Raw genomic sequence first — 7806 nt, 5'->3', positions numbered from 1 at the left:
GTTATCATTGGTGCCAGACACTGTGCTGAGTTCGGGTGACTTAAGGAAGAGGGGGAAGAGAAATCTCTGCAGAGACTGAGAATGGGGAGCCAGGGTGTCAGGCGAAACCAGGGAGGAGAGGGGCCCATGCTTGAAGGGTAGGGGGTGCCTCCTGGACCCAAGGAGTCTCCTGTGTGTAGGTCTTCCGGGCAGAACCAAAATATTCACTGCCTTTCTGGCCTCTTGACCTCACCTTTGTGGTCCTCTGCTTTGCTTCCTGTTTCAGTTTGGTCCTCACATGCTAGACCTCTGACTTCTGCCCAGAAGGACGATTAACTTGAGTGATGAAGTCTGCAGAGGTGCCCGCGCTTCACTAACCAGCATGCTTGTACCTGTCATTCTCTCACTGACTTTCCTATCATGGCTCCAAACAACCCTCATTGTCTCACAAACTCCCAAGAACAATTCCCTAAATACATGTTTTACTCTCTTTCCTGCTTGAATCTATTAGAGCTAAACGCAATGGCTCATTTCCTGTAAACATTGGCACCACCAACAATTGCTGTGGTAACTTGTTACAATGGTCACCACTCATTTAATTAAAATCACTATGGAAACAACATGACCCACGCAGGTAATACCAGGGTGGGGTGAGGAAGGCAGAGCCAAAGTGGGATGTGTCTGCAGAACGACCAGTGTCAGGCAGTCTCTTTCCCATTTATTAAGTCAGCAGTGACTAGTTGCAAAAACAGCTCCCACCACAGAGAAATATGAGTTAGTTGACCTTCACCCTTTTCTTGGTCTCCTCCCACTGACTTCCTGGTAAGGTCACACTGATTCCTGATATTTGCCTGACCTGGATTGAGACTTTACAGCACACGGTTTGAAAAGTTAATTTCCAAAAATGGTCTTTAATTCACTTTTGCGGCCATTATCTGTCTGACCTTAGGGTGAGCTCAGCTCTGCGTGATGCAAATGTCTTTCTATTGTCTAAGTAACTGCCCTCTTGAGGGCACGAATGAAGAATAATATGCTTGGCAGGATTTATTTATTCAAAATTACTGTCGGTGCCCGACATTGTCTCAGTCTGGGAACCGGGTAGGGGATAAATACGAATACAATCTCTCTCTGTCCTCAAGGAACTCATTCACTGGCAGGGGAAAGAGAGATTTATTTAAAATTTTACAATACAGTGCAATCTGTGTTGTGATAGAGTTTTGCAAACACTTTTTTGAGGGAAGATACTAAAGTGCTATCCATTTATTAACAACAAAGGCCATAATTTTAAATAAGAAATCTTTGGAAGTTATAAGAAACAAATTTCAGTATGAAACCAGTTAACTGATTTTGGTAAGTTCTTCTAACTTTTCTATTATTAAGTATATATTTGTGCAAAAAAGTGTACGGTAGTCTTTGGAATAAAAATTTTAATTATCACTTAACCACTAAGAAACATACAGTAAATAACAATTCAAAAAAAAACCACTACATTTTAGGCTGATTCTATAATAATTGCTTTAAGAATCAAAGGAAGATGGAAAGCATTACAAGCTATCTGATTCTGAGATTCCACACTTAGTAATTAACAAATTTTTAAATTTTGGAATAATTTTAGATTTACAGAAAAAATTGCAAAGACAGTACAGAGACTTCTGGTATACCTCCACCCTGCTTTCCCTAACAGTTACATCTTAAATTTCCACAGTACAGTTTTCAGAACTAAGAAATTAACATTTGTATATTACTATTAACTAAATTCTTTGTTTGAATTTCACCAGTTTTTCCACTAATGTTCTCTTTATACGCCAGGATTCAAGCTAAGATCTCCCATTGGATTTAGTCTCTTGAGTCTATGACTGCTTCTCAGCTGTTCTTTGTTTTTTTATGACCTTGATGACTTTGAGTAGTATTGGGTAGTTATTTTACAGACTGTAACTTGACTTGGGTTTCCTAATGTTTTGCCCATCGTTAGACTGGGAGTATGGGTTCTGAGGAAGAATATTACAGAGCTGTAGTGTCCTCATCACATCCTGTTAGTGGGTACACGATGTCAGCATGACTCATCACCATTGCTGTCGAACTCGATCATTTGGTTAAGGCAGCATCTGGCTCCCCCTTGGCCAACATGCTTATACGTGCGTGTGTGTGTGTGTGTGTGTATGCACATGTGTACACAAGTCTGGGTGTTCCTCATGATCCTCAAAATCAATAACCGAATTCCTCGTCTTCCTGCAAGCCCGCTGCTCCTCTCCAGAATTCTCTATCTTGGTCAATGCTGCAGTTCATCCACTCAAGCTCCCAGGCAAGAAATCTGAATGATATTTTTGTTTACTACAGTCGTCCCTCAGTGTCCACAGGGGAGGGGGTCCAGGACCCTCTGTGGATACCAAATTCCGCAGATGTTCCTCTCTTACATAAAATAGCACAGAATTTGCATACAACCTATGCACGTTCTTCCATATACTTTAAATCATCTCTAGATTACTTATAATACCTAATACTATGTAATGCTACATAAATAGTTGCCAGTGCATGGTGAATTCAAGTTTTGCTTTTTGAAACTCCCTGGAATTTTTTCAAATATTTTTGATCCACCACTGGTTGACTCTGCCGATGTGGAACCTGAAGATGTGGAGGGCCAACTGTAGTCTATCTATACTTTCTCCCAGATTCTGTATCAATACTGTTGATTCTATTTCCCAAACATTGTGTGAATCTATCCCTACTTCTCCATCACCACAGCCCTTGCTGTGGTAAATCCCTCACTGCCTTTCATTTGTATTGCTATATTGGATCATAATTCGAAGATCTTGAGTTTTTCCACCCAACTCATGCTTCACTGCACAGACACCCGGTGGTCCATCTAAATCACAAGCCAATCAAGCCACTTTGTTCTTAGAAACATATGGTGTCTCTCTATTGCCTATAAGAATAAGGTTAACAATGAAATTCCACAGCCAGGACCTATGGCCCATGGTCCTCTTTATACACTTTCTCTTTTGCTATTTTCTCAATACAACTTAAGTTCCATCCTTACGAAATTGTTCAACAATCTTCTAACACTTCCTGTCTGTATCTCCATGTCTCTATGCTCTTTGCTCTTTCTGGAATCCCCCTCGCTTTGGGAAAACCTAATTACCTTCTAAGACCTTGCTACTTGAAGAGTGGTCTGCTGACCAGATGCATCATGTCACCTGGGAGCTTGTTAGAAATACAGAATCTTGAGCTCTACTCCAGACCATTGACTCAGAATCAGCATTTTCACAGCGTCCCCAGGGGATTCTCAGGCATACTGAGGATGGAGACTCACTACACTAAGCCATCTCCATCATCAGCTTCACTGGGAAGTCTTCCCTGACATGCCCTTCACCCTTATGTACCCACCTCCCTGCTCTCTACCTTCTGTGATGTTGTGTAGGAATCATCTGTTGATGTGAGCTCTTGAAGGAAAAAGGGATGTCGCCTGTTCATCTTTGTATCCTCAGAGCCAAACACAGGGTTCAGTGTCCTTCATCCCATAAACAGCTACCAAGCACCTGCAATGGGCCAGCCACAGTGCAAGGTGATGACAATGACATCGGTGAAGACATGGCACGGTCCCTGTTTATATTCTAGGCGTGAAGACGATGTTCGTCAAAGAGAAACAGAGATTTTAATGACAATCTTGCAAGTGATCTGAGCCCAAAGTGTTTGAATTTGGAGGAGCAGAGAAACATCTGTTGACCCTAGGTGTGTCCCAGTGCTTCACAGGGACATGACTGTATCTACTCAAGGTCGTCATTCACACTTGTAAATACGGAACAGAGAAAACAAAGAGGTGGAGTTGGTGATTACATTACCCATCACCAAGCACACTGTACCTAGAGAATTTCACTCTTGGAAAAGTTCTTAAAGTTACCGCTACCCAGCTGCTGTTTGAGTCCCCTTTTCAAAACTCCAGCCTCATGACTTTTCGTTCTTTATTTAAATGCTGCTGCAGTCAGAGAACTCACTACACCCATGATCGATTCATTGCATCCTCATTTAGCTGTGGCAGCCAACTTCTTCCTCAGATTGAGTTGATAAGTCTACCTATGTCTGCTCCTAGCCTCCTGAAAGGTCTTTCTGCCTTGGATAAGTCACTGCTTCCCAGCTGGGATATCTTATAAATGTGAGTTGCTCATGAAGAATTCTTCATCAACAAGTTAGTGTTGAAGGCAAGTGGAGTTTCATCCTGTTTGGAACCCCTGGAGGACATGCCACAGAGTCAGTCCACCTGAGAGCCTAGGAGGTTGAGGTATCCACCAAAACCTATGCATCATAGGTAAAGGCTGTTGTTAGGTGGCGTGTTGATTCTCTGGCACTTCTGGCCTCTCAGATAGGCAAAGTGAGCATGTGCCACAGTCAGAACAAGTGCAGAGAGTCTTTGGGTGCAGAAATGAGTACTGAGAGGGTATGAGCAGGACACCAGCAACGCCTGCTGCAGGAGGGGTGGGGGAAGGACGTGCACTCAGGTGTGCTTGTTAAAATAAAGACCTTGACCACTGGAAAGAAGAAACAGAACAAAAAAGTTGATTTTACAGTATTTCTTTCAAAGAAAGATAGTAAATATTCTATAATCTACAAAAATTAGTGGAGAGAACAGATTTTTTCATCAGCTGTTACCAACACAGCTCTAGCTTTCCCTATGGATGCTTTTTTGGAATGGCCCCACTCATAGTCAAGGCCACCCAACTGGCACAGCCAGAGAACCTAGATAAGAAGATTCCCCTCCATCTCTTCTCTTCCTAAGGGGGTGCTCCATGCCACCACCAGCTGCCCAGCCTCCAGGTCACACCGGGTGTCTGAGACGTGGCTGCTCACAGAAACTGGGGCAGCTTGGAATGAAATGGAATCTGTCAGTCAAGATCCATCCGCACCAGCTCTTCATCTCAGCACCTTGAGAGAGCTTTCCCCACCTTCAGAGCAACCCCTGCATTCCCCGAAGTTGTTGCCTTGACGACCAATGCAACATAGACATGGAGCCCAGAACTCGTGAGAGAAGCAAAGCCTCCGCTCTTTTTTTAACATCTTTATTGAGTATAATTCCTTTACAATGGTGTGTTAGTTTCTGCTTTATAACAAAGTGAATCAGTCATATGCATACATACCCTTATCCCCTCCCTCTGGCGTCTCCCTCCCACCCTCCCTATCCCACCCCTCTAGGTGGTCACAAAGCACCGAGCTGATCTCCCTGTACTCTGCGGCTGCTTCCCACTGGTTATCTATTTGACATTTGGTAGTATTTATAAGTCCATGCCACTCTCTCACTTCGTCCCAGTTTACCCTTCCCCCTCCCCGTGTCCTCAAGGCCATTCTCTACGTCTGTGTCTTTATTCCTGTCCTGCCCCTAGGTTCATCCGAAACTTTTTTTTTTTTTTTTTTTAGATTCCATATGTATGTGTTAGCCTACGGCATTTGTTTTTCTCTTTCTGACTTATTTCACTCTGTATGACAGACTCTAGGTCCATCCAAGTCACTACAAATAACTCAATTTCGTTTCTTTTTACGGCTGAGCAATATTCCATTGTATATATATACCACATCTTCTTTATCCATTCATCTGTTGATGGACACTTAGGTTGCTTCCATGTCCTGGCTATTGTAAATAGAGCTGCAATGAACATTATGGTACATGACTCTTTTTGAATTATGGTTTTCTCAGGGTATATGCCCAGTAGCGGGATTGCTGGGTTATATGGTAGTTCTATTTTAGTCATTTAAGGAACCTCCATACTGTTCTCCATAGTGGCTGTATCAATTCACATTCCCACCAACAGTGCAGGAGGGTTTCCTTTTCTCCACACCCTCTCCAGCATTTATTGTTTGTAAATTTTTTGATGATGGCCATTCTGACCGGTGTGAGGTGATACCTCACTGTAGTTTGGATTTGCATTTCTCTAATGATTAGTGATGTTGAGCATCCTTTCATGTGTTTGTTGGCAATCTGTATATCTTCTCTGGAGGAATGTCTATTTAGGTCTTCTGCCTATTTTTGGATTGGGTTTTTGTTTTTTTAATATTGAGCTGCATGAGCTGCTTGTAAATTTTGGAGATTAATCCTTTGTCAGTTGCTTCATTTGCAAATATTTCCCTCTCTTTTCCATTCAGGAATTCAGGGACGCAGGGGCCCTTATGAAGGTGGTAGCAGCAGGGCCCCTAACCTCAGGGCACCGGCTGAACAGAGATTCCCCTGTTACTTTGGGGTTTGATTTGTTAGGTGTCGGCTCAGCTGGCTGCCTCCATTAGGGAGTAGCTTGTCGGTCTCTCCAAGCACCCAGGTGGGGGCCTCCATTTTCAGCCACAGAGGACCAGGAGAAGTGAATACAGCAGCCAAAAGAGGGGGGAATTCTGCCAATTAACTGTGAGCTGCAGGCTGGGGATGGAGTAGTGAGAAAATTGGGGGAAGTGGTGATTTTGACTGTGAGAAGTTACACTGAATTACATTTAAACTTTTAAGAGGGAAAAAAAGTCTATAAATGTTAGACGACTATATAAGGAAGTATTCACTGCTGGGTTGTTTTAAGATGCATTCTCTATCCAGGACGCTGTAATAAACCTTGAAAACAGCACAGTGGCACTTCTTAGCCGAAACCAGTGAAATGCGTCTAGCCATAATAGCATTTTCCCAATCGGCGCAAAATCATGAATCACCCGTTTCTCTAAGGACCTAATTACTGTCAATGCAGGAGACTCTAATTTCCCCCTCTATTTATCTTATGGCAATAAAAATTGTTTATTTACCGTGGATGCCAAAGAATAGATTAAACTGATAAAGAAAAGTATAAGATTAACACGTGCAATTTACTTGGCAGATGGAGGTATTTTATCATTTTACCAAGTTGTTCTCTCTCTGGAGGGAAGCTGTGTGTTGATACTTCGCAACCAAGGCCAAACTGGGGCCAGTCAGACGTCAGTGTTAGGGGAGGTGAAGACTGATCATCGCTGTGGACCAGGGAATGCTCTCCTTGCATCACCGAAGAAGAAAGATAAGAAAGGATCTTTCCTTACACTCTCTAAATTTAACAAAGTTGTAAGTGTGCTTGCTTTGGCAGCATATATACTGAAACTGGAACAATACAGAGAATAGCATGGTCCCTGCACAAGGATGACACACAAATTCATAAAGCATTCCTTATTTAAAAGAAAAAAAAGTTTTTAAGTATACTGCTGTAGTAAGAAGAACCACACACACATACAAACACACATAAACACACACACAATAAAACAATATTATATGTGGCAAAAATAGGAAGGTGGAGTCTGTAGATACTATCTATACTTCTTAAATTAAGACATAAGTGTACTTATTATTCATAGGTGTGACATATGAATAATAATGACAACTAAAAATGTACTATAAATCCTCCAAGTTACTGGAAGGCAAACACACATATACCTCAAATATCGAAAAGAAAAGAAAAGAGAGAAAGAAAGAGAAAGAGAGAGAGAAAGGAAAAGAAAGGGGAAAACAAAGCAAAGAAAGGAAAGGCAATGTTTAGAGCAAATGATGGAAATAAAGAGTATATTGAAAACAAATAAAAATCTCAAAAGTAAAGCTAGTAACATGTAAAACATAAAATGTCATGTTTGATTAGTACATTTGGATGACATGACACTAATAAATGTAGAATAAATGGAAATAAAATGTAAATAAAAAAGAAACTAATGAAATCAGATTAGGCAAAGAGTGACCAAGCAAATGTTAACAAAGAAAAAGCTAGGAGTCACAGTAATGATATCAGACAAAGATAAAGTTAAAGCAAAAAATGATAAACTAACACAAAAAGGATACCAAATATTAATACA

The 7806-nt window shown here is 41.5% G+C and overlaps 1 non-coding gene across 1 annotated transcript; it reads left to right on the top strand.

The window, feature by feature from the left end:
• The first annotated feature begins 7036 nt into the window (after positions 1-7036).
• Positions 7037-7140, top strand: LOC132350086 (U6 spliceosomal RNA). The gene has a single exon (XR_009497838.1). It is a non-coding gene; the product is annotated as a U6 spliceosomal RNA (small nuclear RNA).
• Positions 7141-7806: the final 666 nt, after the last annotated feature.

This window comes from Balaenoptera ricei, chromosome 15 (assembly GCF_028023285.1).
Source record: "Balaenoptera ricei isolate mBalRic1 chromosome 15, mBalRic1.hap2, whole genome shotgun sequence".
Classification (NCBI taxonomy): Eukaryota; Metazoa; Chordata; class Mammalia; order Artiodactyla; family Balaenopteridae; genus Balaenoptera; species Balaenoptera ricei.
The sequence above is the reverse complement of the archived record's forward strand: the minus strand, read 5'-3'. Positions and strand labels throughout refer to the sequence as shown.